This window comes from Giraffa tippelskirchi, chromosome 5, assembly GCF_054371585.1.
Source record: "Giraffa tippelskirchi isolate mGirTip1 chromosome 5, T2T-mGirTip1v1.2.pri, whole genome shotgun sequence".
Lineage (NCBI taxonomy): Eukaryota > Metazoa > Chordata > Mammalia > Artiodactyla > Giraffidae > Giraffa > Giraffa tippelskirchi.
Genome location: NC_137279.1, coordinates 113,438,433 through 113,451,736, shown reverse-complemented (window position 1 = coordinate 113,451,736; position 13,304 = coordinate 113,438,433). Strand labels below are relative to the sequence as shown.

Sequence of the window (13,304 nt, the reverse complement as noted above, 5' to 3'; positions counted from 1 at the left end):
CCAATTCCAATTCTATTTCTAGGAACCTATTCTGCAAAAATATACAAATATATACAAAGATGTTCCTTAAGATTTGCTTGTAATAGAGAAAAATTAGAAATAAACTGAGCTCTCATCAATAGGAGAATTGTTAATTTTTGGTAAATTCATATTATAGAATACTAATGCAGTGATGTAGATCTACTGTACCTTAACAATAAAAAGACATGTTACAGAAAAATATAGCTATCAACAAATACTTGATGAATCAATGAATATAAATAGGGCTATTTATCTCTTTTAAAAGGGCAAGCATAGTATCTCTGTATCTAAATAAATGACAAAGAGGCTGGAGGAATACATATCAAACTGTTCAGAGTGGTTACCTCTGAAAAGAAGAATGAGATTGGATGGAGGGCAGGGAACTAGGAAAGGACTGAAGTGAGATTTTTTTATTCTTCATCATTCAAATCATCTAAATGGTTTATAACCAATATATATTCATGTATTACTTAATTATACATACATTTCTTATATAAATAAAAGTTTTAATTTAACAGAAAAAAACTATGAAAATGAAAAAAAATCACAGAATTAGATCTCAAAAGTTCTATATCAAGGTACCAGGTACAGAAGAATCCCAACCGCATGGACTGTAGCCTGCCAGGTTCCTCTGTCCATGGAATTCTCTAGGCCAGAATACTGGAGTGGGTAGCCATTCCCTTCTCCAGGGGATCCCCAACCCAGGGATCAAACCCAAGTCCCCCAAATTGCAGGCAGATTCTTTACCAGCTGAGCCACAAGGAAAGTCCAAAGACAGGATTAACTGTTACATTTACAATGCAAAAATTATTGGGCACAAAAACCATTGTAGGATCTTATATTGCTTAATTGATCTTTATAACAATCATAAGATTGACAATGTTATCTCCACTTTACAGATGAAGACACAAAGCTTTGTATGGTCAAAACCTTAGCCCAGCATTTATATTAAGGCTGAATATCTCACTAGCAGCTGAATACTTCTTTCAGAAACATGTCAGGACATAAATTCCAATATCAACATCAATGTAAATGCCATCCAAGAAATTTCTTAAAGTAACTGAAGGAACCTATTTAACTGCGTAACAAAAAACAAAGGGGTAAAAAGGAGGCAAATACATATACTTAGATTAATTTTCAGATCAATTTTTCATTAATTCCTTAAAACATCTGCATTGCCTTATCTTGACAGGCAAGAAATCGCGTCCTCCTCCCCAATCCCAAACCGAAGCTTTGTAACAATGAAAATTAGAATTTTTGACTGTGAAAGACAGAAATACAGAGACAGAGAGGACAGGCAAAGAGACACAGAAACAGGAAGGGCGAGAAGGAAGGAAGAAAAGACTGTAGACAAAAACTCTAGGACAAGACTGGAACCATAAGTTGATAAAGTTCTTTCTATTGTATCACATTGATTTCCAAGAAAGGGCAACAATACAAAAACCAGGAAAAACATAAAATGGATACACAGTCATCTAAATATGCCAAAATGAAAAACCTTCATTGAACTTGAATAATATGAAAAATTATTACAACAGAGGTCCATAGTTCTATCATTTTTCATATTGTTTTTCTATTAAACAATGCCAATAGGGTGGGTAAATAAGCTAGAAGTCTACATTAACAACAATCTAATCAGAGTTTTAAACATACCCTTTTAGCTAGAGAGACAAAATTATTAGCTCAACTGAGACATGTGTATTGTCATATGTGAAACAGAGCACCATTCCATGTTCGATGCATGTGACAAGGGCTCAGGGCCGGGGCAATGGGATGATCCAGAAGGATGGGATGGGGAGGGAGGTGGGTGGGGGGTCCGGGAAGGGGAACACATGTAAACCCATGGCTGATTCATGTCAATGTATGGCAAAAACTATTACAATATTGTAAAGTAATTAGCCCCCAACTAAAATAAATAAATTTATAAAAAAAAAAAAAAAAAAAACTGAGCAACTGAAAAAAAAAAGAAACTAAAATGAATTTAAAGATTACTTTCTTATTTTAAAAGATCTCTCCACGTCTAGTAAAATATAATTCCTAACCTTTACTTAATAAACTCCAGTTAATTTTTAAATTACGTTATCCAAATGAATACTGCCATCAAAAAACAAGCAGTATTGAAAATGATAGGAGGGAAGGAAACCTCCAAAATGAAAAAAAAAAAATTTAGATCGAAAGAACTCGAGAGTTTAGCTGTTTGCATCTGTGCATGCCCAGTCGCTTCAGTGGTGTCCAACGCTGTACGATCCTATGAACTGTAGCCTGCCAGGCTCCTCTGTCCGTGGGATTCTCCAAACAAAAACACTGGAGTGGGTTGCCATGCCCTCCTCCAGGGGAGCTTCCCAACCTAGGGATCGAACCCACGTCTCCTGTCTCCTGCACTGCAGGCGGATTCTTTACCACTGAGTCATCAGGGGAGCCCCTTAGCTGTTTAACTTTTGAATTTAAAACAAACCAGATTTGAAAGTACCTTTGAAAAGCCATATCAAATATGGGTAAGTCTAAATGTATTTTATTTTAATTAAAAAATTTTTTGTCTTTTTGATCTTTATTACTCAAAAAAGCTTCATTTTTTAATTTAGCTTTCTGACTCTGGCTTGTGTTTTCAATACCTTCACAACAATTTTCTACTCCTCGATAAGGAAAGTGCATTTAATCCTGTCACAAACACATGTAGCACATATGGAACCACTACATGTTGGTCTATACTTTTTAGACAACCTCATAAGCCTGCAGTGCGGGAGACCTGGGTTCGATCCCTGGGTTGGGAAGATCCCCTGGAGAAGGGAATGGCAACCCACTCCAGTATTCTGGCCTGGAAAATTCCATGGACTGTACAGTCCATGGGGTCACAAAGCATTAGACACGACTTGAGCAGCTTTCACTTTGACTTTCATAAGAACTTTAGGTCTCACAGCATGAATTCCTTGGAGGTGGCCTGGGCACACTCCACATGCAGATTCTGGTGCTTTCCCAACCTTCTTGGGATAAAGGTAAATAATTCTATTACCAGGGGTTCAGGACAGCCTGGTTTTGTTACAGGCTGTACTGCAGAACAAAAGACAACGGTATGTCAAATGCTGTACCATTCTGAATGCTTTTAGATACCATCCCAGAAGAGGAAGAAGAAACTAGATCAATTCAATAGTGTGTTGCTACAATGCTTTGCTGCTGAACAAAACTTAGTTTTTGGAGCACAACCAAAAGCAAAATCATGATGCTAATTTAAAGCAAATGAATTGTAGATCCAAAAAGGAAATATGTGAAAAATTTATTTTATTCTTAAATAATATACTTTTTTAGGGACCTCCCTGGCAGTCCAGTGGTTAAGACTCTATGCTCCCAATGCAGGGGACATGGGCTCCCTCCCTGGTCTGGGAGCTCCTGCATGTCACATAGATGTGACAAAATATTAATAATAATACATACACTGGTTTAGATCACTTGTTTACAACATGGTTCAGTGGGTTTGTTTAAGGTCTACTGGATCTCTGCTGAGTTCTCCAGTCTCAGACATAATACTTTTCCAATCACAAAGTTCATAAATTGTGTCACGGATTTCAAGAGAAACATGGAGGGGTAAGTTTGGTCAGATCTAAGCAAGTAACTTCTTTAGAACTATTGAAAATGTGACTCTTACTAATGAGAAACAATGCCACCACTTGACTATAGAATTATTATTGGACATTAGGCAGAGCTAAGCATAAGAAACTCAAGGTCTCCTGACTCAAGAGTCAAAAGTTTTAGGTATTAATAATGCAAAGAATTAAAAATGTTTTAAATAGTTTATTTCTTAAATTATCATAGCAGCTTATGGTAAAAATTCAAATGTTTATTAAGTAAAATTTCAATCTATAAAAACACATGTAAAAAAGATAGGCAGGAAAAAAAGATAGGCAGAATGTTTTTAAGAGTAATATTTATAATAAAAATTAATTTAAAATTCTAATCACAAATTAATGCTTATCAATTAAGATCAAAGTGAATATTCATATAAATTTATATAGAATTCTTTATTTATTTGCTTATTTGTGTGTTTTACCTTATTTGTGGTAAAGAGATGCTTTATCTAAGAACACAATTTCACTTTTCTTTATATAATGAAATATAACTATCTCTAGTATAGTTTTCTGTCACACCTAAAGACAAGGTAATCTTTATAAAATAGATTAAAATTATCCTTTATGTTCTTTTTTTTTTTTTACTCCCACACTTGTTTTCAATGAGAAAAGTAGAATTTGAGATATTTGAGTACGCTTCAAAAACTGAACATACAAAAAATAATTTGTCAGCAGGTATACAACTGTATCTACTATACAGCAGAGTATTTAGAAACATAAGAAAATGTACTGAGTCACAAAAACTTGAAAATGTACTAAAAAACCCCACAAATTATATAAGTATTAACTATTGACAGAAGTACAAAAGCACATATACTATACAACTACCCACTTAATTGAGTTTTCCATCCTTAGCTTTTCTACTTCCTTAGCATTTATAAACTTATCATAGAATTAAGTGGGAGGTACCTTTGTCCACTCTCTTTTTTAGTACAGAATATATGAACACATCTCTGACAGATGGTCTGCCAATGTCTACATAAATGCCTCCAATGACAGAAAATTTCTATACCCCACCCAAGGTACCTGTCTCGACTGAGACAGTCTAAAACAGTCACCAGTGAGACTACTATTGTTTTTACACCGTTTCGTAGTCCCTGGCCCTTGAGTGTGGACTGGATTTAGTAACTCACTTGTACCCAAGTGCAGACTGGAAGTGTCAAAGTGTCACTTCCAAGATTTATAAAGAGATGGTAACATCCATTCCAAGAGCAGGTGTGTGCCCTCTCTCAAACTGCTCTCTCTGGGGGAAGTCAGCTGCCACATCATGAAGAAACCTGTGGAACGATCCAAGTAACAAAGAACTGAAGGAAGTCTTCAGTCAGGAGTCTGTGAAGAGTGGAAGCTCTCAGTTCAACAAGGAACAGAGGTCCGAGTCATTGAGCTTGGAAGGAGATCATTCTCCAGTCTAGCTTTCAGGTGAGACCATAGCTCCTAGAGAAGCTTGACTGCAACTTCAAGAGAGACCTAAAATCAGAGGCTCCCAGCTGGGATGGCCCAGATTCCTGATTTCCAGAGACAGTTAAGGTGAATATTTGTTGTTTTAAGCCACTTAGTTTGGGGGTAATTTGTTATACAGCAATAGATAATGCAGAATTCCTGTAATTTTTCACAAGTATAAAAAGCCATTTTATTTTGTTTTCCAATATTGCATTGAAATCTACTTTCATCTAGGTATGTCTTCAGGGTCAGCACAACAAAAATTTGTTATGTTAAAAACTTACACATTTGAGTCTGACAATCATGTCTATTCCCCTACTTCCTTCAACCAGTCTTCACATAACTTCCAGATTCCCTACAATACTAGTCATTCTCCTCTGAACAACTGTTAACCTCACTTTAAAGCACCTGAAATAGAACACAATTCTCCCTCCAGGTGTGGTCTGGTCAACAACTGTACACAATGAAATTAACAATTCCCATAATGTGGGTAGTATACAATGAACACAACTAGACACCTAAAGTTGCTTTATATCATCTATTTGTGAGATACTCTTTTTTGGACTTCCCAGAATTTCATTTCAAAAGCTCTTCCTAAAGTTAGAAAGACAACCAACTCAATTCTATTTCCAAGCTCTCAAAATAATATTTTTAAAAAAGCAGAATTTGGAAAAATGTTCAAACAATATATATAGCAAGGGGTTAATATCCAAAATATGCAAAGAATTCATAAAACATCAAAAATGAACAACCCGATTAAAAAATGGGCAAAAGATTTAAACATATTTTTCCAAAGACATACAGACTGCAATGAAAAGATGCTCAACTAATCATCAGGGAAATACTAATCAAAACCAGTGACATCCTCACACACGTCAGGATGGCTATTATTGAAAAAGACAACAAATAACAACTGTTGGCAAGGATACGGAAAACACAGAACCCTTGTGAACTGCAGGTGGGAATGTAAACTGGTACAGCCACTATGGAAAACAGTAAACAGATTCCTCAAAAAATTAAAAATAGAACTACCATAGGACCCAGCAATTCCACTCCTGGATATTTATCTGAAAAAATTGAAGACACTAGTTAGAAAAAATTTAAGAACCTCTATGTTCATTGATGCATTATTTACAAAAGTAAGATACGAAAGCAACTTAAGTGCACACTAATAGATGAATGGAGAAAGATGTGGTATACACACACATATACACAATAGAATATTACTCAGCCAAAAAAATGAATGAAAGGTTTCCCTGGTGGTCCAATGGTTAAGAATCCACCTGTCAGTACAGAGAACATGGGTTCTATCCCTGGTCAGGGAAGATTTCACATGCCGTGGAGCAACTAAGCCCATAAGCCACTACTGAGCCAAAGCACCACAACTACTGAGGACCCTGCACTAAAGCCTGTGTTCTGCAACAAAAGAAGCCACTGCAAGGAGAAGCCCATGCACCACAATGAAGAGTAGCTCCCACTTGCCACACCTAGAGAAAGCCCTTGAGCAGCAATGAACACCCAGCACAGCCAAATATAAAATAAATAAATCTTAAAAAAAAAAAAAGACGAATGAAATCTTGCCATTTGTAACAACAAGGATGGACCTACAGGGTATTATGCTAAGTGAAATAAGGCAGACAGAGAAAAGTAAATACTGAATGATTTCACTTATATGTGGAACCTATACAACAAATAAAACAGAAACAGTTATACATACAGAGAACAAACAGGTAGTTGCCAGAGAGGAAGGGTGTAAGTGGAGGAAGAGACAGGTGAGGGAAATTAAGAGGTACAAATTTCCAGTTTCAAAATAAATGAGTCATGGGTATGAAATGTACAGTGTGGAGACTATAGACAATAACTATTAATATGTGATGTTTCTATAGAGTGACATATTGTGACTAGACTTATTATGGTGATCATTTTGAAATGTATAGAAATATCAAATCGCTATGTTATGTAACAGGAACTTACATAGTCTTCCAAAATTATACTTCAAAAACAAACTCTTAGAAAAAGAGACCAGATTTGTGGTTATCAGAGGTAAGGAGCAGGAGAAAGGAGAATTGGATGAAGGCCATCAAAAGGTAAAAACTTTCAGTTATAAGATAACAAGTATTAGGAATGTAATGTACTACATGATAAAAATAATTAACACTGCTGTATATTAAACAGGGGGCTTCCCTGATGGCTCAAATGGTAACGAATCTGCCTGCAATGCGGGAGACCTGGGTTTGATCCCTGGGGTGGAAGATCTCCTGGAGAAGGAAATGGCAGCCCACTCCAGCATTCTTGCATGGGAAATTCCATGGACAGAGGAGGCTGGCTGGCTACAGTTCATGCAGTCACAAAGAGTCAGACACAACTTAGCAACTAAACAACAACAATATTATACAGGAAAGTTGTTGAGAGTAAATCCTAAGAGTTCTCATCACAAGGGAAAATATTTTTTCCTATTTTTTAAATTCTGTATCTATATGAAATGATGGATGTTTACTAAACTTATGATAATTATTTCATAATGTATGCAAGTCAAATTATTGTGTACTCCTTAAATTTATCCAGTGTTGTTTGTCAATGATATCTCAATAAAACTGGAAGCAAAGAAAGGAAAAATGTTAAATCAAAATGGACATTAAGGCACCAATTTTAGCTTAGTTCTATAAAGCGTTCTCAAAGATTTTTATGTAAGTTCCATTTTCTTTTTCAATAGGTTTCACAAAACTTGGCACTTAGTCATAGAATTTCATTCATTTCTCAAATGAGTTATTTGAATTCGTTATTTGAATCAAATGCATCAACTATAAATAGTATAAAAATTCTATGCCATTTTTCATATAGTACTTTTTCTCTAAAATAGTGCTGACTTGTAAAATGAGATCAACTTCTTAACAGAGTGACATGCATGTGATTGGTGCAATGTAAATTTCTCCCCCTTTAGAATTCATAAGGTAAGGACATTGTCCTCAGTAAGGACAATATGTCAAAAGGGCTGCTAATAACATGCTATGGAAGAGCTGTGTGTTATATGTGTTAGTCACTCAGTCACGTCTGATTCTTTGTGACCCCATGGTCTGTAGCCTGCCAGACTCCTCTGTCCATGGAATTTTCCAGGCAAGAATACTGGAGTAGGTTGCCATTCCCTTCTCCAGGGGATCCTCTGGAAAATTTTCTGGAAGAGCTACTGTGCTGTGAATAAAATATAAAAATTTAATCTGCAAGAAGTTTACCTTGTTTTAAAAAAAAAAAAAAACTAGGTGTAATTTTAAAACACTGGGAATCCTGATTAGATCAACTATGTTAAAGATGCCGCATGAAGAGACTCCTACTTGTAGAAACACATGTTTGAAGTATTCATTTAAAAATACTTGTGTCTACCATGTGCTAGCATTATGCTGCACCGCTGGGTTACAATGATTGAGTTACTATGGTGAACAAGAAGATAAAACACAGAAGAAGGGCTTATAAAGGAGGGCATGGCATCTTGTAACGGTATCTTTTTACTCAAACGAAAACAAATTCAAAAGAAAAATCAGTTGAAATATGTAAGTTTTGGCTAGTCAATGTAATGGTCTCAAAATTAAATGGCAAAAAAAAAAGTATTCTCAGACAAGGGTCAGCAATGGATTTATAGCCTGAAGACCTGGATTAAAGTCTTCTGTACAAAAACATTATACATAAAATATAAAGTAAAGATAAAAAATGACAAAATTCCATGGAAGTTCAGAGGAATAACGAGGTATCTTGCTAAGAATGTGTCTGAAAGATTGTTAACATCCTAACATGCAGAGATGGGAAGGGAAAAACATACTAACATTTATTGTGCAGCCACTATGTCAGGTCCTGTGCTAAATACTCCCATGCTGCTAAGTCTGCTGCTAAGTAGCTTCAGTCGTGTCCGACTCTGTGTGACCCCATAGACAGCAGCCCACCAGGCTCCGCCGTCCCTGGGATTCTCCAGGCAAGAACACTGGAGTGGGTTGCCATTTCCTTCTCCAATGCAGGAAAGTGAAAAGTGAAAGTGAAGCCGCTCGGTTGTGTCCGATTCTTAGCGACCCTATGGACTGCAGCCTACCAGGCTCCTCCATCCATGGGATTTTCCAGGCAAGAGTACTGGAGTGGGTTGCCATTGCCTTCTCCAAATACTCCCATACATCATCTATATTAATTCTCACAACTTTCCAACCTCATTTTACCTAAGATTACACTAATACTCTGAGATGTTAGTTACTTGTCTCAGGTCACACTGCAAAAAGTGCAGAAGCAAGAATGGGACAACTGGGTCTACCTGTGACCTTTCCATTATAATGTTCAGGCCTGTATAGGGGTGAAAACAAGAGAGGATAGTTAGGATTCAAGTAATCTGGAGCTTAATGTCAAAGTTTCAGAAAGTGAATTCAACTTATTTCCAGTCCTATGAAGTAATCTCTCATTCATTAGCTGAGTAAGCCTAAGGCAATTCTTCTAAAACTTTTCTCTAAAACGACAAAAGAAACTGAACCCATCCCCACAGAGCCTACAAACATAAAATTTCTTTGAATTTTACCTTAGAAATTAGTGTCAATATTACATTCTCCATATATCTTGTTTAATATTTTTTAAAAAACTATTTTTTATCCAAGTCATCATCCAAGAAATTGATAACAATTCCATAAATGTGTGTCATATTCTGTGGCCACAGATTGGCACATTTCAGCTTATCTCGAATACTCCTATTTGAAAACCATAGGTCAGAGGGGATAAAGTAAGCTATTTCTTGATCAAGAATCAATGATGTACACTAAGAATTATTTAATACCAAATGAAACTCAAGTAAGAGTTATTGGCCATAGCCTTACTTTCTAAACTATGAGAACATCCTACTGAAACCAGGAAAGCAATCCTGACCCACATATAGAAAGAACACACCCTTTCGCCATGTCACCACAGTAATCAAGAACCTCTGCCAAGGAGTAAAGATGTATTTTAATAGTTTCTATGAGCCCTTTAAGGCCATTTTAAGAAATAAGGTCTTGGACCTAGAAATACTAAATAGATCATTCAGAAATATTTAATTATCCTGTCAATGCTCCATTCTATTAAAAGGTAATTAACAGATGTCTTAAATTTTGTTTCTAAAGTGCTTTCAAATACTTTATTTTGTTCAGCTTCAGAGCTCATTCCCAGACTAAAACAGAAGCAGGTATTATCATTTGGAAATTAGACTACTCAACAGTGGGTAAGCAGCTCTTCCAAGATTACAATCAGTAGCAAAGGGAAACTTAAATCCAGGCAATCTGATTTTCAGCTTACTAAGCTCCTAAGGAAATCTGCATCTTTTCACATTTATTTTGAAGTGTTTCTCAAACTGCAACATATGTCAAGTATATGAAACGCTATTTAGTAAGTAATTGATAACCTGGGCTTCACAAACAGAAAAAGCTGAACAAATTATGTAACTAGGAATGGATAGTACCCTGCTCTCTTATGATATAATCCTAGTACTGGCTTCAGAAAGAAAAAAGACAATTAGGAAGTGGGAAAGTGGGAGGAAAACAGATTAAAATTCCTTCACAAAAAACTGCATATTTATAATGGCATCAAATTCAAGCGTTTGGGTGTGTGTGTGTGTGTTTTCCCCTAACAATACACTGTTATGGCTTAATTGGCTGGTCATTAGAATAATTTTTCCTTCCTATTTATAAGCAATTTATCCACTAAAACCTAAGGTAAAACTGTTCATTACATTTTCCTTCTAAATGAGACCCAGGAATATGCTATATAAAGGAAAATAGGCTCTTAGGCGTTTCTCCATTCTATTACAGTAAAATTTCAAGGCAACACATGCCAACACTGGAGACAAAAAAAAAAAATTCTACTTGGATTTACTGTGGAAAAAAAAATTTACAGCATATTCAAGCCTTACATGTTAATCTCTGTGCCATTAACTTCTTGAAGCACTCTAAGTCAGCAACAAGGGGAGGGAAATAAGTGTTAGGATCACAACCTATGAATCTGGGTGGAACAAAGACTTCTCCTCTCATTATGCAGAGAGAACCAAGTTGCCAAAAATGCTCTGCTGAGATACCATGCGTAGTTACTGACTGCACGTCTGGGTACAGAGAGGAAAAAAAAATCAAATGCTGGTCAAATGCCTCCCCTGTTGCCCCTGCCCCTTTTCGGCCAAGGCCTCGCTCCAGAGCTGGAGCCCCAATTTCTTTTCTCCCCAACATAAGTAAGCGGCTTAACCCTGTGAGTTCTACAAGCTCCCGTTCTCCTCTCCCACGCAGACGCCCCCGGGGCTCCGGTCCAACTCCAGTTCCAAATCTAGTCGCGGCCCCTCTCCCCGACTCCGCCCAGACCCCCAAAGGCCTGCAGCCACTGACCACTGACGTCAGGAAGGCCCAACCCGGCCCCCGCGGGGCTGCCCCGGCCCCCGCGGGGCTGCCCCGGCCCCGCAGCGCCCTCCCCTCCTCCGGGCCAAGGCGTGCCCAGAAAGGGACGCGAGCGCGCCTCTCGGCTGTCGCTCGGGCTTGGCAGAGGGGCGAGGAAGAAAGAATCAGCGTCGTCAGCCGCCCTCCCGCCCCACAGCAGCAGCGAGGTGGGCACCCACCGTGCTCAAAGGCGGACAGTGCCAGGGCGAGGGGCGTCGCTCGATCGGCAAAGCCGGACTGGCAGCGAGGCAAAGGTGTGGTTCAGGAGCTGCGGCTTCCAGTCGCGGCCTGGCCCCCATCCGTCGGCGCCGGGGCCTCACCCATGACCCCAGTCCCCACCCAGTCAGCACCCCAGCCTACCCAAGACCCTTCTCCCGTGCCAGGAACGCCGCCCTTGGGGTCGCCAGGGTCGCCGCCCTGTCAGGTGGTGGCCGGCGGCGACGGGTGACCATGACAACCCGAGGTGTGCAGCGCAGCCCGACCCCGCCTCCAGGAGTCGCTCACCTGAGAGCTCCGGGTCGAGCCCGGAGAAACCACCGAGGAGAAAGCGGCTGGGAGGCCAGAGGACGGGTCCCCGAAACAGCGGGTTCCGGGCTGGAGAGGGAGCGCGAGGGCGGCGGTCCGGGCTCGGCGTCGGTCCTGCCTCTGCCCCCAGCGCGTCAATCCATCAGCCCGTCAGTCCGTCCCTCCTCGCGTCTGCCCCTCCCGAAGCCGGCTACCGCTCGGCTCAGCCTCTCGCACACTGCGGTTGTCAAGCGGCGCCCGAGCCAAGCACCAGCCCCGAGCCGCAGCCAATCGGCGCGCTTCCCCGAGGCGCCTCAGGACCCCGCCGAGCGGGGCGGCCAGGCAGGTGCCTGCGCCGAATGGAGAGTAGGCTGGGCGTGCCCCAACCCGGGGCGCGGTGGGGACAGGCCTGGTGGACCGGCTCCCTGCTAGCTCTCCAAGGAGCAGCTGGACTCGGAGGAAGACTCGGCGCGGCGACTGCGTGAGAGACCGGCAGCTGGGACGCAGACCCTTTGGTGGCCGGTGACCCCGCGTCCCGAAGTAGGGCGGAGGGGTTGTCCCCTCGAATGAGTTGCCTGCGCCTTAGACATGACTCTTAAGACTCCTCCCTGATGGTCTATTAATAAAGGATAACGAAATAAACCTCGCCACCTTCTCTTCTCTCTTCTCTCCCAGGTCTCACTTATTTCCTGAAAACTCCAGCAGTTTCATTACCCTCTTCTTGATGCTTACAGCGTTTTTGTTATTTAACACAACACATTCACTGTTTTCCATCACCCATTTTGGTAGTAAGCTCCACTACCTCACTACTTTCCACCCTATCAGTACAGCAGTATTCCACAAATATATCTGATGCTTAACCAAGCTGAATTAAGCATTCAGGGGTATAATCACGTAGAACTCAGGAAAGAATACAGAGCACAAACCCGTAAGAACTTCGTTCTCAGAAAGGCTAAAAAGAGTAAGCTGGGCCTCCCAAAATAAGGAAAATGTGACAAAAGGGGCTAGAAATAAACATCAAAAACATTTCCGGAATGGAAGAATTTGAGCCAGTTCAAGTTAAAAGAAGCGATAGCTTGAGGAAAAGTTGTTAAGAAAAATATTTACAAATTGATAGAAAACAAATTAAGCACAGACGCTTAACTGCAAACTTCAATTGCCTAGCCTTGATTAACTCGTGGAAGAAAGTCTTCATTAAGAACCCTCTCAATGATAAGTGACAGAAAAATAAATGTAAACACAAGTTAGTGTTACCCAGGATCTTGATGGCATCTAGGACTCAACGGACAGGAGTTTGAGCAAACTG

At 39.7% G+C, this 13,304-nt stretch overlaps 1 protein-coding gene and 1 pseudogene across 9 annotated transcripts in view; both read right to left on the bottom strand.

Annotated features, from left to right (window-relative positions):
• Positions 1 to 12,238, bottom strand: part of WDR47 (WD repeat domain 47) — a 58,717-nt gene extending 46,479 nt beyond the window's left edge. For 8 of the 9 annotated variants that reach the window (XM_081487161.1, XM_081487155.1, XM_081487156.1 and 5 more), the window contains exon 1: positions 11,999 to 12,238. The gene's annotated coding sequence lies outside the window, so the exon portion shown is untranslated. Of the gene's footprint in view, positions 1 to 11,673; positions 11,871 to 11,998 lie in introns of those variants that run through there. The other variant, XM_081487162.1, reaches the window with a different exon arrangement.
• On the bottom strand, positions 2,595 to 3,110 carry LOC145505257 (large ribosomal subunit protein eL34 pseudogene; annotated as a pseudogene).
• Positions 12,239 to 13,304: the final 1,066 nt, after the last annotated feature.